Raw genomic sequence first — 14,556 nt, 5'->3', positions numbered from 1 at the left:
CCAAATGTTTGGGCCCCTGCACCCGCATAGGAGAACTGGATGAAGCTCCTGGCTCTTGGCGTCAGCCTGGCCTATATTCAACTGTTGGGGCCATTTGGGGAGTTAACCAGCAAATGAAAGATCTCTTTCTCTCTCCTTCTCTCTCTCTGGAAGTCTGCCTTACAAATAAATAAAATAAATCTTTAAAAAATTAAATGATAAAAATTATTGTGGTTAAAACAGTCTAACTACAGTTTCTTTAATGATTTTTCTATTGATGTATAATTTGGCTGTTTTTTATTTTTTTGTTGTCATAAAAGATGGGCTACAATCTTGCATTATACTTGTGAGAGTTTAGTTTAATTTCTCTGGGACAAATACTCAGGAGTGCAATTTCCAGTGTATATGTAGTTTTAAAAGAAACTATAGGGGCTGGCTTTGTGAGGCAGTAGACTAAACTGTTGCCTGCAATGCTAGCATCCTATATCTGAGTGCCAGTGTGCCACTTCTGGTGTGCCACTTCTGATTCAGCTTTCTATTAATGTGTCTGGGAAGGCAGTAGATGGCTGAAGTATGTGGGTCCCTGTCACCCATGTGGAAGATGTGGATGGTGTTTTGGGCTCCTGGCATTGGCCTGGACAGGCCCCCGCTGCAGTGGCCATTTGGGGAGTGAATTAGTAGATAAAAGATCTCTCCCCCACTTCCACTCTCTCCCCTTCTCATTGTCAATCTGCCTTTGAAATAAATGAAATAAATCTTATAAGAGTCAAACTGCTTCACAACAACTATACCATTTTACATTATCCATAAGCACTGAGTAAGGAATACAGTTTTGCTATAGCATTATCAGTATTTGTTGTTATCACTTTTTATTTCATCATGGTTTTACTTTGCATTTTCCTGATGGTGAACAATGTTGAGCATCTTTCCATGTGCTTATTTCCTAGTTCCATATCCTCTTCTGTGAAACTTCTGTTCATGTCATTGGACCATTTTCCAATTGGGTTGTTTTCATGTTGTTGAATATTAAAAGTACTCTGTAGGTATTATAAGGTATAGTAGTTCTTTCTTAGGTATTAATCCTTTGTTAGATATATAGTGTAAGTATTTTCTTCAGTTCTGTGGATTACTTTTCATCTTCATAGCAGGAATTTAGTTGAACATAACTGTTTACTTTTGTTGAAGTCTAATTATTACAGTACCTTTCATTTTATTGATCATATCCAGCTGAAGAACTATTTATCAAGTCACAGACTCTGAATACTTCTTCTTCTCCTTCTCCTTCTCCTCCCCCCTACTTCTTCTCTTTTTCCTCTTTTAAAGATTTTTTTTAATTACTTGAGAGGTAGAGTTATAGACAGAGAGAGGGAGAGACAGAGATAGAGGTCTTCCATTCTCTGGTTCACTCCCCCAGATAGCTGTAAGGGCAGTAACTGAGCTGATCTGAAGCCCGGAGCCAAGAGCTTCTTCCAGGTCTCCCCCATGGGTGCAGGGGTCCAAGCACTTAGGCCATCTTCTAATGATTTCCCAGGCCATAGCAGAGAACTGGATTGGAAGTGGAGCAGCTGGGACACGGACCGATGCCCATATGGGATTCTGGTGCCCCAGATTGGGACTTTGCCCACTAAGTCACAATGCAGGTCATCTTTCTTTTTTTCGTTTTCTTTCTTTCTTTCTTTCTTTCTTTCTTTCTTTCTTTCTTTCTTTCTTTCTTTCCTTACTTCCTCCCTCCCTTCCTCCCTTCCTCCCTTCCACCCTTCCTTCTTCCTCCCTCCCTCCCTCCCTCTTTCTTTCTTTCTTTCTTTCTTTCTTTCTTTCTTATCTAAAAGTTTTATGGTTTTGCATTTTACTTTTAAGTTTGGAATCCATTTTGAATTAATTTTTTTAAGTTGTGAGGTTTAGGTTCAGGTTCACGTTTTGCCTATGTTCAATCATCCAGCACCATTTGTTGAAAAGTCTATCTTCCATGCATTGCTTTTACATCTTGACAAAAATAAGGGGCACATTTTCAGGCCAGCACCGAAGCTCAATTGGCTAATCCTCCGCCTGCTGTGCCAGCATCTCATATGGTCATCGGTTCTAGTCCCGGCTGCTCCTCTTCCAGTCCAGCTCTCTGCTGTGGCCCAGGAAGGCAGTGGTGGATGGCCCAAGTGCTTGGGCCCTGCACCCACATGGGAGACCAGGAGAAAGCACCTGGCTCCTGGCTTCAGATCAGTGCAGCACGCCAGCTATAGTGGCCATTTGGGGGGTGAACCAACAGAAGGAAGACCTTTCTCTCTGTCTCTCTCTCACTGTCTATAATTCTGTCAAATAAATATAAAAAATAAGTTGGGCACATTTTCAGGGTTCTAATGCTGCATTTCCTATTTCATTCAGTTAATCTATGCTTCTGTCCCCCTACCATTACCATGTTGTCTTGAATACTATACCTATATAGTAAGTTTTTGAAACTGAATAAAATGATACCTCCTAATTTATTCTTCTTTCTTAAATTTGTTTTAGTCATTCTCTTGCTTTCCATTTCCATAAAACTATTAGAATAATCTTTTATAAATCTACAAAATATTTTTTCTGGTAGAGTGACATGAATTGCATTAAATTTATATTTCAATTTGAGGAGAATTAATATTATTTACTATGCTAACTTTTCAATTACTGAACACAGTATGTCTCTTCAGTTATTTTGATCTTCAATTTCTCTCACTGTTTAAGAGTTTTCACCATAAAGTCTGTACGTGTTTTGTTAGCTTTATACCTAAATAATTCACTTTTCTGAGTAACTGAAAAGGTATTGCTTTTTAATTTTGTTGTCTATGTTCATTGCTAGTATATAAAAGTATATTTGATTTTTACATGTGTTCTTGTATCTGGCAATCTTGCTAAAATCACTTACTAGTTCTAAAAGGGGCTTTGTTTGGTAGATTCTATGGGATTCTTTACATAGAAAATTCTGTCATGTAAAATAATGAGTTTTATTTTTCTCTTTAAAAAATGTATGTCTTTTGTTTTCTTTATTTTCATTTTCATTGAAAGGCAGAGAGAGGGAGAGTGGAAGGGAAAGAGGGGGAGAGAGAAAGAGATCTTCATCTGCCGGTTGATTCCCCAAATGCTGGCAGTGGCTAAAGCAGGGCCAAGATGAAGCCAGGTACCTGAAACTCAATGAGGCAAAGACCTGATTATTTGATCCATCACCTGTTGGCTCCCAGAATGTGCATTCTCAGGAAACTGAAATCGGAAGTGGAGCCAGGACTAGAACCATGCACCCCAGTACGAAATGTGTATCAATCAGCATCTTATCCATTACATTGAATGGCTATCCCTTTTATTTTCTTTCCTTGCTATGCTTTATTGACTCCTAGCAATTTTTTTAAAACTTATTTATTTATTTACTTGAAAGTCAGAGTTACATAGAGAGAGGAGAAGCAGAGAAGAGAGAGAGAGAGGACTTCTATCAGCTGGTTCACTCCCCAGTTGGCAGCAACGGCCAGAGCTGTGCCGATCCGAAGCCAGGAGCCAGGAGCTTCTTGCGGGTCTCCCATGTGGGTGCAGGGGCCCAAGAATTTAGGCCATCTTCTACCACTTTCCCAGGCCATAGCAGAGAGCTGGATCAGAAGTGGAGCAGCTGGGTCTCAAACCGGCACCCATATGGGACGCCAGCACTGCAGGAGGCTGCTTTACCTGCTACACCACAGCACCAGCCCCAGCCTAGCAATATTTTTAACACGGGTAGTAAGAACTGACACCTTTGCCTTGTGTTCTATCTTTCAGGAAAGCATTCTCTGTTTCACAGCTAAGCACGATGTTAGCTGCAGTGATTTTTTCTTTTTTTTTTTTTTTCTCTATGCACTTTATCAGATTGAAGTTTCTATTCCTGTTTTTATGACAGTTTTTTCAAGAAAAATAGTTGATTTTTTTTTTCAAATCTTCTTCATCCTTAATTAATATGACCTGGTGATTTTAGATTGTTAACAGTACTAGTATATATACTACTATATAGAGACATATTATATTATATATAGACCAGTATATATACTACTATATATATATAGATTTTTGACAGTTTTAGTATGTAAAGTACTGTAGTACTTTTCAATATTAGTTTAAGCTTTTGTCCATGGAATAAAAAATATTTATACTGTATAATTGTTTTATAGCTATTGCTAAATTATTTTTTTAATATGTACTAAAGAATTTTATTTGTATTCATGATGGATTTTAATCTTCAGTTTATTTGCACCATTTTTTTCAAGGTATCAAGTTTATCTGACCTCACGACATAGAAGAGATTGTGCAACATTGGTGTTAATTTTTGCTTAACTATTTGGTAGAATTCTTCAGTCAAATCATCGTGAACTAGAGACATTTTGGGGAAACTTTTAAAATTACAAAACTAATTCCTTTAATAAACTGCAGGACTATTCAAATTATTTCACATTTAGTGAATTGTTGCAGTTTATGTTTTTTGAAAAAATTGACCTATTTCTTCCAAACCACCAAATTTACAAGTGTAGATTTGTTGGGAGTATGTGTGTATTATTGGTGATAGGTCGTGAGTTCTTTCATTTTTGTTAGTTTGGCTGGAGGTTTACCAATGTTATCAATTTTTCAAACCCAAAGAACTTGTTTACTTAAACTACGTTTGTCTGTTGTTTTCCTGTCTTCAGTTCCATTAATTTCCACTCATGTTTTTATTACATTTTTCTTTTTGTTCTTTTTGCTTTGGGATTACTTTTCTCTCCTTTGTCTAGACTTTTAAGGCAAGAACTTGAATTGAGACCTATATAATTCTCTCACTCATAGCTGCCACCACATTGTACAACTCCAAAGAGTGCAAAGTAATCACAGGAAAAGTTCCTGTTAGAGATGCTAGTGACTATACTGACAACAGTACAGGAAAACAAAAAACACTAGCAAATGTGCCCAACAACATTGCACAACAGTAACCTAACAATTTCAGTTTTACCTTTATTTCCCTTAAAAATAGATAAATGTATTAACATGCAAGAGTTTCCATGTTATCTCTAAAAATAGTTCAGTGCAAAATAATATGTCTCTTTGTTCCTGGTAGATATTGCTGTATTTGCCATTAAAATCTTTGTTCAGGTGCTAAGTAAACTAAAAGTTTCCCTTTAACATTTCTTTTGCTGATTTTACGAAACTTTCAGTGCTTCATAGTATAAAATGGAATTTGTACATCAAATTAGGTTTGCTAAACTCTTCTTTTGCATGCATCCGCTCCTGGAGTGCAAATTGGCAATTATGGCCAATTAAAAACCATTTTGCTGGTCTTTAAAAAAAAACCCTACAAGTATTAGTATAAAAGAGGGGGTAGGAGGAGTAATTGCTTTAATAGTTGGCTTCCAGGAAACTAAAAGCTGAAAAACTAGTTAATAGGTAATTGCCTACAAATTACATGGAGTTCTAATTGATCCAACTTGGCACATGATTGGCTATGTAGGCAAGGGGGTTGAAGAAGTCAAAGATGATTCCAAGTTGTTAAATCTATGTGACTGAAAGGTGTCTGCACTATGAAATGAAATAGGAAATGCCAGAAAAAAGCTAGAGTATAAATGGGGCATAACAGCCAGGTAGAGGTACCCAATTCAGCAAGTTTTTGCAACATTGGGAAGAGGTGATAATCAGAAATGTAGAATTCATTCCTCCAATAAAAGTTTATTGACTGGATATTAGGTGCCAAGTGTTGAGCTCTGCTCATAGATGCATTTGTATACAAGGTAAACTTGCCTTATTTAACATCGCATGATACTATACAGGCTGAAGTGAAAGTAGCCAAATAACATACTTATGCCATTCTTACACTTAGGATATGGGAAAAGTAAAGGAAGAGATGGAAAAGTGAAGACATATCAGAAGAACAAGGAGAAGGCAGCACAACAAAGGCAAAGGAGGAGAGAATTTCAAAGAAAGGATGACAAAGAACAAGAGAAGTTTAAAGAGTTTGAAGGTCATAGGACATGATTGGTAAATAACAATAGTTAATATTCGTTGGACCCTGTTTCACATGCATGAGGTCGTTTAATCCTCACTGCACTTCTCTAAGAAAGAGCATTATTATTTTTATTTTATTTTAATACCTACACAATGATTATTTATCTATATGTATCTCCATGCAGTGTTAGATTTTTACACACATATATACAATGGGCAATGATCAAATCACAGTAATTCACATATCCATCACCTCAAATATTCATCATTCGCTTGTATCAGAAATATTCAAAATCTTCTTCTAGGTATTTTAAAATATACGATAAATTACTGTTAACTATAGTCACTCTTCTGGGATATGTAACAGTAGAGCTTAATCTTCCTAACTATACTTTTGTACCCATTAAAAAACCCTTCTTTATCCTTGATACCCACTGCCCTGTCCAGCCTTTACTACTATTTTACTGTCTACTTCAATGAAATAAATTTAGTTAGCTAGTTAGCTTCCCCATATGAATGACAACATGAATATAATGATATCTACTTTCCTAATTGAGAAAACAGAAATTGGTTAAAGAGAATCAGAGCCAGACTATAGTTAAAGCTGTAAACACAGATTTTTGTTCACAACCTATTAAAACAGGGTAAAGAGTCCTTAGTATAGAACTGGGCTCCATTTTGACAAATGAGGATTTACAGCCAAGGCACAGGGAGGGTAGCTTGACTGGAAAATCACTAAACCAGAACATCAATGGTAAGGATGTTCTTGTTACACCGACTTAACAGGATACTTACTAAAGGCAGGTCAGGGTGAGGAATTTGAGCTGTTATCAGGGGTGATAAGACATCAAGAGTGTGGGAATTCTTTCTGAAACTGATGTAGATCAGAATATGCCATCCCTTGGCCGGCGCCGTGGCTCAATAGGCTAATCCTCCACCTTGCGGCGCCGGCACACCGGGTTCTAGTCCCGGTTGGGGCGCCGGATTCTGTCCCGGTTGCCCCTCTTCCAGGCCAGCTCTCTGCTATGGCCAGGGAGTGCAGTGGAGGATGGCCCAGGTGCTTGGGCCCTGCACCCCATGGGAGACCAGGAAAAGCACCTGGATCCTGGCTCCTGCCATCGGATCAGCGCGGTGCGCCGGCTGCAGCGGCGGCCATTGGAGGGTGAACCAACGGCAAAGGAAGACCTTTCTCTCTCTGTCTCTCTCTCTCACTGTCCACTCTGCCTGTCAAAAATAAAAAATAAAAAAAAAGAATATGCCATCCCAAAATATGACTGTAGGAGACCAGAATATGCCACCCAAATGATGCCTCTTTGGGCATAAGGAATATTTGAAGCTGATTATTTTAAGAAACTGCAGACTCAAAAGAAGTTCTGAAAACAGGGTAGAAGTTGCCTGGTTGTGAAGGAAAATTGCATCTATAAAGAAATCTCTATTCTAAGGAGTGTGTCCCTCTCTGTAGCAGGCTGAAGAGGATGACTCTAAATAACTAGAGACTCATCCAGGCAACAGGCTTGGACTTAATCTCTATAACACTTCATTCTTGTTTACTATGTTTTCCTGGTTACCTCCCCAAAACTTACTTCAACAAAAACTTTTTTGTTGTCTTTGTTGCAGCAGAAGGGATATTTAAGTTTGAATTAAAAGTCACTTTTTTGAGATTTACCCAGTTCTCTGGGTGTCTCCCATGAGGAATGCATGTACATGAGGTATACAAGTACATGTTATTAAACTTCTGTGGGTTTTTTTTCTTGCTAATCTGTATTTTTATTATATGAATCTGCCCCCCAAGTAAAAGCTATGAAGGGTAGAAAAAATACAATTTTTCTCCCCCACATTGACTTAACAGGTTTTCTGTTACAATTAGACCGGATGAGCTGAAGACAGGACTCAAGTATGAGGCCTAGTCAAAATCAGATCTCCAAGGATCCTCACTAAAGTATGGTCAAGGACAGAGTCTTTGTCAGGCTCAGTGATTAATTTTGTTGAATAATAAAACAGGTGTTGAATCTCAGCTCTGTATCAGCCTAGACTCATCTAATTCTCAATCTTACAATAGGGAAATTCAGTCAGTATAAGGAAAAGCTATCCTAGAAGGAACTAATATGATGGTTCCCAAACTTTTCTGCACTTTATGGAAAACACCTGGTGGTCTGTTCAAACTCTTGATTTCTAAGTAATCATGCCCATAGCAATTAAATCAGGATGTCTGGTGTCAGTAGTTTTAAAAGATCTTCAGGTGATTTCATTGTGCAGCAAAATTTGGGAACCACTAAGCTTATGAATAAGTAGGCCAAGAGGAGGTAGAAACCAGTGTACATAATGCCTTCAAGCAATTTGCTGCTAAAAAGATGGGAATTAAGCTAGACAGGTTAGGAGCAGAAGCACTTGGGAAATATAATTAAAAGAAACAAAATCTTCTCCCAAACCAGAAAAGCTTTACACAAAGGTACTAGAAAAAATGCAGTGTTATTACTGAGTAAACATTAAACCAACATGTGATGCGTACCACAATCTGTTGAGATTGCAAAGATTGAACAAAATGTCACCTTTTTGTTTAGCTAAACAGGTGTAACCCGTTATGTACATGTTTTTAAGAAGGTAACTTTTGGGGCCAGCACTGTAGTATAGTAGGCTTAGCTTCTGCCTGCAGCACCATCATTCCATATGAGCGCTGGTTCATGTCCTGGCTGCTCCTCTTCTGATCCAGCTCTCTGCTATGGGCCTGGAAAAGCAGTAGAAGATGGCCCAAGTGCTTGAGCCCCTGTACCCATGTGGGAGACCTGGAAGAAGCTCCTAGCTCCTGGCTTTGGATCGGCTGATCTCTGGTTGTTGCAGCCATTTGGGGAGTAAACCAGCAGATGGAAGATCTCTCTGTCTGTAAATCTACTTCTCAAGTAATTAAAAATATTTTTTTAAAAAAAGGTAGCTTTTAAAATAATATTTTATTTATTTGAAAGGCAGTGACGAGAGACAGAGAGAGAGAACTGATTCACTCTAGCCAATTCCCACAACATCTGCACTGAATCAGGCCAAGGCCAAGAGACAGGAATTCCAACTAGGCCTCACATGTGGGTGGCAGAAACTCAATTATTTGGGCCATCAACTGGCACCTCCCAGGATGCACATTAATAGGAAGCTGGAATGGAGAGAAAGCGAGACCCAAACCAAGGCACCAATATGTGATGCAGGTGTCCCAAGTGGTGCCTTAAACACTGTCAAATTCTCACCCTGTCATGTATAATTTTTTTTAAATAAACAATACTAATCTTCAATTAAAAGAATTTTGTCACACATAATTCATCATGACTTTATCACGGGAATCGGGAAACCAAACACATTAGCTGATTATCTTTAATTGAAGGGAAAATTTGATGGAAGGGCTGCCACTGAAGTTAGTCTCTTTCTTTCCCCTAGGAAGTAAGGACACTAACTCTCTTGATGTTTGCATTTCAAAGTGATGGTTCCCAGGTCAAAAAGGAGACATTCCTGAGTTGTGAGATTGGTGAGTCTTATTCAGTCATTGTAATGATGTGAATACATTTGAAAAGAAAAAGCAATTCTGAAATAACAAGGAGAGGAGGGAGGAGAAGCTTCTATTTTCAACAGGGATAAATTAAACCTCTTATTTTGAATTTTAACCTGCTCTTACAGGAGATATCATGATTAAAGACACTTTCCTTTCCTTTTTTACATGGAGAATTGTGAAAAGGCTTGCAACATGAGGTTAAAAAAGCCCTATAAGAAGAGAGCAGAAAACATACAAAAGGACAGAAGTGTTGATGGAGCAAGGTTCCAGAGCAGGAGAACTCTATTGTAGGAGAGTTTAACTTTCCTCTCTGAAGGTTCAATAATCTGATTCTCCACAATAACTGACCACAGATAGATATACATAAGAAAACACAAAGAAATTTATTACTTGTGATGCACAGAAAAATCGTCATAAAATGGAAGGCTCAAAGAAGAACCAAATTATTGAGGTTTACATAGTATCATGAGCCAAATAAAGAAATAGGGGCTTGGGGCTTCTAGGAGTGGGGGTGGGGGTGACAATAGGACGTGAGAGGGTTAAGTGGAGGAAATCTATGGTGAACATAGGTTATCTTGTTATACACATCCAGTGTGTCTGGCAGCATCCCTGGGAAGAATAGGTGATAGACTGTGCCAATATCTCATTGGGTAAGGTTTTGACCTTTATTCTCTGTTCCTATGATATGAGTCAGCCACCCTTTGTTGATAAGATATCTGGGGAAGGGATCTGGGACAATTTAATTCTTTCCTGAGGACCCATCTCAAGGGAGATAGCAAAAAGCCTTTGCTAGCAGCTACAGATCCTCTAGTGCTTTCAACTCAAAGTCATAAATGTACCAAAAAGCCATACTTTGGGGTATCATTTTCTGAGCCCTGACAACATAAAAAATATAGTAGGAGTTGTAAGTTTGCCCTAGGAGGGAAACTTTTTTTCTGAAATGAGGAAGTGAAGATACGATTTTATGGAGGGAAGATTTTATGGAGATATGATTTTATGGAGAGAAGGAAGTTACCTGGCTTCCTCCTATGGAAAAACTATATCTATAATTGTTGCTCCATTTATACCATCTCCAGGGACTAAGCCCACTTTCAAGAGTCACAGTACAGAGGCAGCAAATCTCAGAAAGATGTAATTAGCAAGAGCATTTCTCTAATCATTGCCTTCTTATGAAGGAAATTACAACAGCCAATGCTAAAGGCCTATTTGAATCTGCACATCTTCACATCACCAAAATATGCCGCAGTCATTATCAGAGGCCATTCATTTGCAAGGTATCCAGGGACATGGAACTGACTAAGGGGAATTCTGTAGGATTGTGACAAAGCCAAATCATTTTGACAGAGATCTTTCTATTTTATCTAAGACTTCTTTTATAAGTGCAAGAGATCAAACAGGATTATCCCTGAAAGATGGAAAGAAGAAAACCAATTAAATGCAACAAAACAGGTCCATTTTCTTTTTCTGTTGACATTCCAGGTTTTCCTCAAATGCCAGATGCCCATATTTAAGTTCACTTGAATCATCATTTAAGTGACCTATGAAATATTTATATTTTCATCTATTTAAATGAATTGGTTAAAGATGTTAAAGGTAAAATCTTAGATGAAAAGGCCAGATTTGTATAGAATTGTATGCTAATGTGGACATGGTGTATTGAAGGGTAAAGCTACAAGGCCTAAACAGGATTCTTCAGGGATAGCTTGAAACAGGAGAGAAGGCACACAACTAAAAGCTCAAAAGTGGGCCTTTTTAATATTATCAGCTGTGAAACCTGGGGTAATTGCCTGAATTAACTCTTACGGGACTTGGTTCCCTCACTTATGAAGAAATATATAAATTTCATGATTTGTCTTCCAATTTCTACTAAGAAATGAACAAGACAAAAAGAGTTTAAGCTCCAACACAAGAAATTAGAGGTTGGTGTGAGAAAAAAATAGTATCCAAAGCATTGCAGCTGTAGTGGAAGCATTGGATATCTTCTTTAGACATCTTTTAAGAAATCTTCCTCTATGAAGTGATTTGTGGACAAAGGTGCAAGCAAGAGTCTTATTTGGTGGTCCTTCCTGGCCAATAATATAAGAGATTCTACCGCAAATAAGTGAATTAAATGTTCTCTAGAATCCAGGCAACTGACAGTTGCAAACAGTTGATTCATACACCATGGGTGAGTCACTCCCATTGAGGTCCAACAGCAACCTGACCACTAGAAAGCTCTGGGTTTGTCTCCAGAGCATTAGCATTTTTATTGCTTTATGATCCATCCACATCCATATAAAAGTGATTTACTCCCTTGGAGTGTGCAATATAATACCAAAGAATTAGCACTGAAATAGCCTCTGGGGTCAATTAAACCAAGCCCAGAATTCTAAGTGTTAGAGATTAGTTTTTGGAATGTCTCCCAGTAATTAAATCTAGTAATGAAGGTGATTTTACCACTTTCCTAAGTATCTTTTTCTCAACTCCTGTAATTTTGACCGAGTCTAATTTTCTCATGTATATAAAAATCACTTAGGGATGGTTATGATCATTTATATAAATAGAAGTGTTATTGGGGAATAATTGCCTCTATACTTCTCCTATAGTTCCAGGAGAAACTATGACCCCCCAGAAAGATTATTGAGTTTGGTTATGCGTTCAGGCAAGAGACTTCATACTGTTTACCAGATAAAATGTTTTTAAAAAAGAACAAAGAAAGAAAACAGTGCTTAAAGCCCAGTTTCCCTATAAGTGAATGTGTATATGTTAATGACTATATTGGGAGAGGGTATACTTTTTCCTTCACCCAGTTTAAGTTCCTTGGCAGCAGCCTTTCAAATTATACTGACAAATGATAGATTAACAAGAGAGAACCAAACAGAAATTTATCAACATGCACAATCTGCATACATATGGGAACACTCACTGATGAGTAACATAAAGGGATGATTAAAACTCAGGATTACATAGTACCTTTAAAAAACAATACAGCCGGCGCCACGGCTCACTAGGCTAATCCTCCACCTTGTGAAGCCAGCACACCGTATTCTAGTCCCGGACGGGGCACCGGATTCTGTCCTGGTTGCCCCTCTTCCAAGCCAGCTCTCTGCAGTGGCCAGGGAGTGCAGTGGAGGATGGCCCAAGTCCTTGGGCCCTGCACCCCATGGGAGACCAGGATAAGTACCTGGCTCCTGCCATTGGATCAGCGCGGTGCGCCGGCCACAATGCGCCAGCCACGGCGCCCATTGGAGGGTGAACCAACGGCAAAAGGAAGACCTTTCTTTTTGTCTCTCTCTCTCTCACTGTCCACTCTGCCTGTCAAAAATAAATAAATAAATAAATAAGAACAATACATTTTCTGCAGACATGATAAGCAAAGAAAAATAACTTTGAGCTTCTAGGAGAAGCAAATTGTAGGTGTTGGGAGCAACCCGGACTGGACTGAGTTACTGGAATTAAGACTTATTCTATGCATCTGCTCTCCCACAATATGGCGCTGGGAGAGGAGGCAACAGCTTCTACCCAGCTGCCTCTCACTAACTTGACAAGCTGCAGGACCTGCTCCTGATTGGAGGAGAGCAGCGTACTCGGCGTGTGGGCAGCCGAGTTAGGATTGGCGGAGGAGGACTATAAAGGAGGAGAGAGACGGCATGCACCAGGAACATCTAAGGGGAACACCTGTGCAGCCCCCGAGAGAGCCGGCCGGCGGTGTGCCGCTCCCCCGTGGAAGTGGGGAATGTGGCAGGGGGAACCGCCCTTCCACGGAGGTGGAAGGGATGGTAGCCAACCTGGGAAGGACCAGCAGCCAACCCGGGAAGGGTCGGTAGCCAACCCGGGAAGAACCAGCAGCAAACCCGGGGAGGGCCGAGCAGACAGAAGAACAGCGCAGGGTCCTGTGTCATTCCTCCACGAAGACGGGGAGCGACATAATGGTGCCGTGACTCGGATATGAAGCCTAGGCAGGGTTCAGTGTCGTTCCTCCACGAAGAGGGGGAGCGACATAGTGGTGCCATGACTCGGATAGGAAACTTAGGAGGGAAGAAACGGGAAGAAGCAGGAAAATACCGGAGAGAGAGACTAGCAAAGAGCCTAGGGAAAAGCTGGACGAAAAAGGTGCCAGAAGAAGCTATTGAAAGCCTAGGCATAGACTCGGATACGGACTGTGGGAAAGAAGTTAGGATTTAAAGTGAAAGCAAGAAGAAACTTAGACTCAGATACGGACTGCAGGTTGAAAGTGAAAGTGAAACCTATAAGAAACTTAGACTTTGATACGGACTGTGGGGAAAGGCCAGGAGAAATGAGGGAGGAATATTGTTGGAAGAAAACTTAGGGAAACATACCGGGTAGAGAAAAATGTTAGGGAGGATGAAGCCGCGAGTGCAGGCCGAGGCGGAGACTTAAGCCAGCTTGGAATTCTTCAAGTCAGCCCGGGGAGCAAAAGGCGAAGATCTGGAACCAGAGGCAGAGATGTGGGCCGCCAGGTTGGAATTCGCCAGGTTAGTCCGGGGAACTTGGACTGAATGCCGGTGGTGGCGGAAACGTGAGCTGGGGCTGTGTGACTCGAGGAAGCCGCTGCGTGCAGAGAGAGCACGGGGCGTGAATAGATAGGGAACGTGGGGCTGGCGCGAGGCCGTGGTGCGGACGCGAAGGGCGTGGAGACCGCGGAGTGTGCGCGCGAAGCCGAGCCGCGCAGAGCTGGGAGCCCGCTGGCGGGGCGAGGCGCCGGGAAGCTGCGCAGAGCCGTGAAGCTGCCGCGGGGCGGCGAGGCGCTGAGAAGCAGCCTCGGGGCGGGTGCCGGGAAGCTGCAGGGATAAGAGAAACAGAAGTTTAGAAGTAAAATGAGAGAAATAGGAATGCCCGGAGATAGAGAAATAGAGAAATAGAAAGGCCTCCCCACAACACAGCAATGAGAGAGCTTGGATTCGGTCTGCCTGATTAGGGCGATAAGCACCAGCAGGCAGCTCGACCAGAGTATGAGCTGCAGGTCACCGAAGATAGGCACGAATCAACACCAATAAGCCTCCCCACAATATGGCAATGAGAAGGCTTGGATTCGGTTTGCCTGATAGGGCTTGTAAGCACCTGCAGGCAGAGCAGAGCATGCGCTGCAGGGCACTGAA

Source organism: Oryctolagus cuniculus, chromosome X (genome assembly GCF_964237555.1).
Source record: "Oryctolagus cuniculus chromosome X, mOryCun1.1, whole genome shotgun sequence".
Lineage (NCBI taxonomy): Eukaryota > Metazoa > Chordata > Mammalia > Lagomorpha > Leporidae > Oryctolagus > Oryctolagus cuniculus.
The sequence above is the reverse complement of the archived record's forward strand: the minus strand, read 5'-3'. Positions refer to the sequence as shown.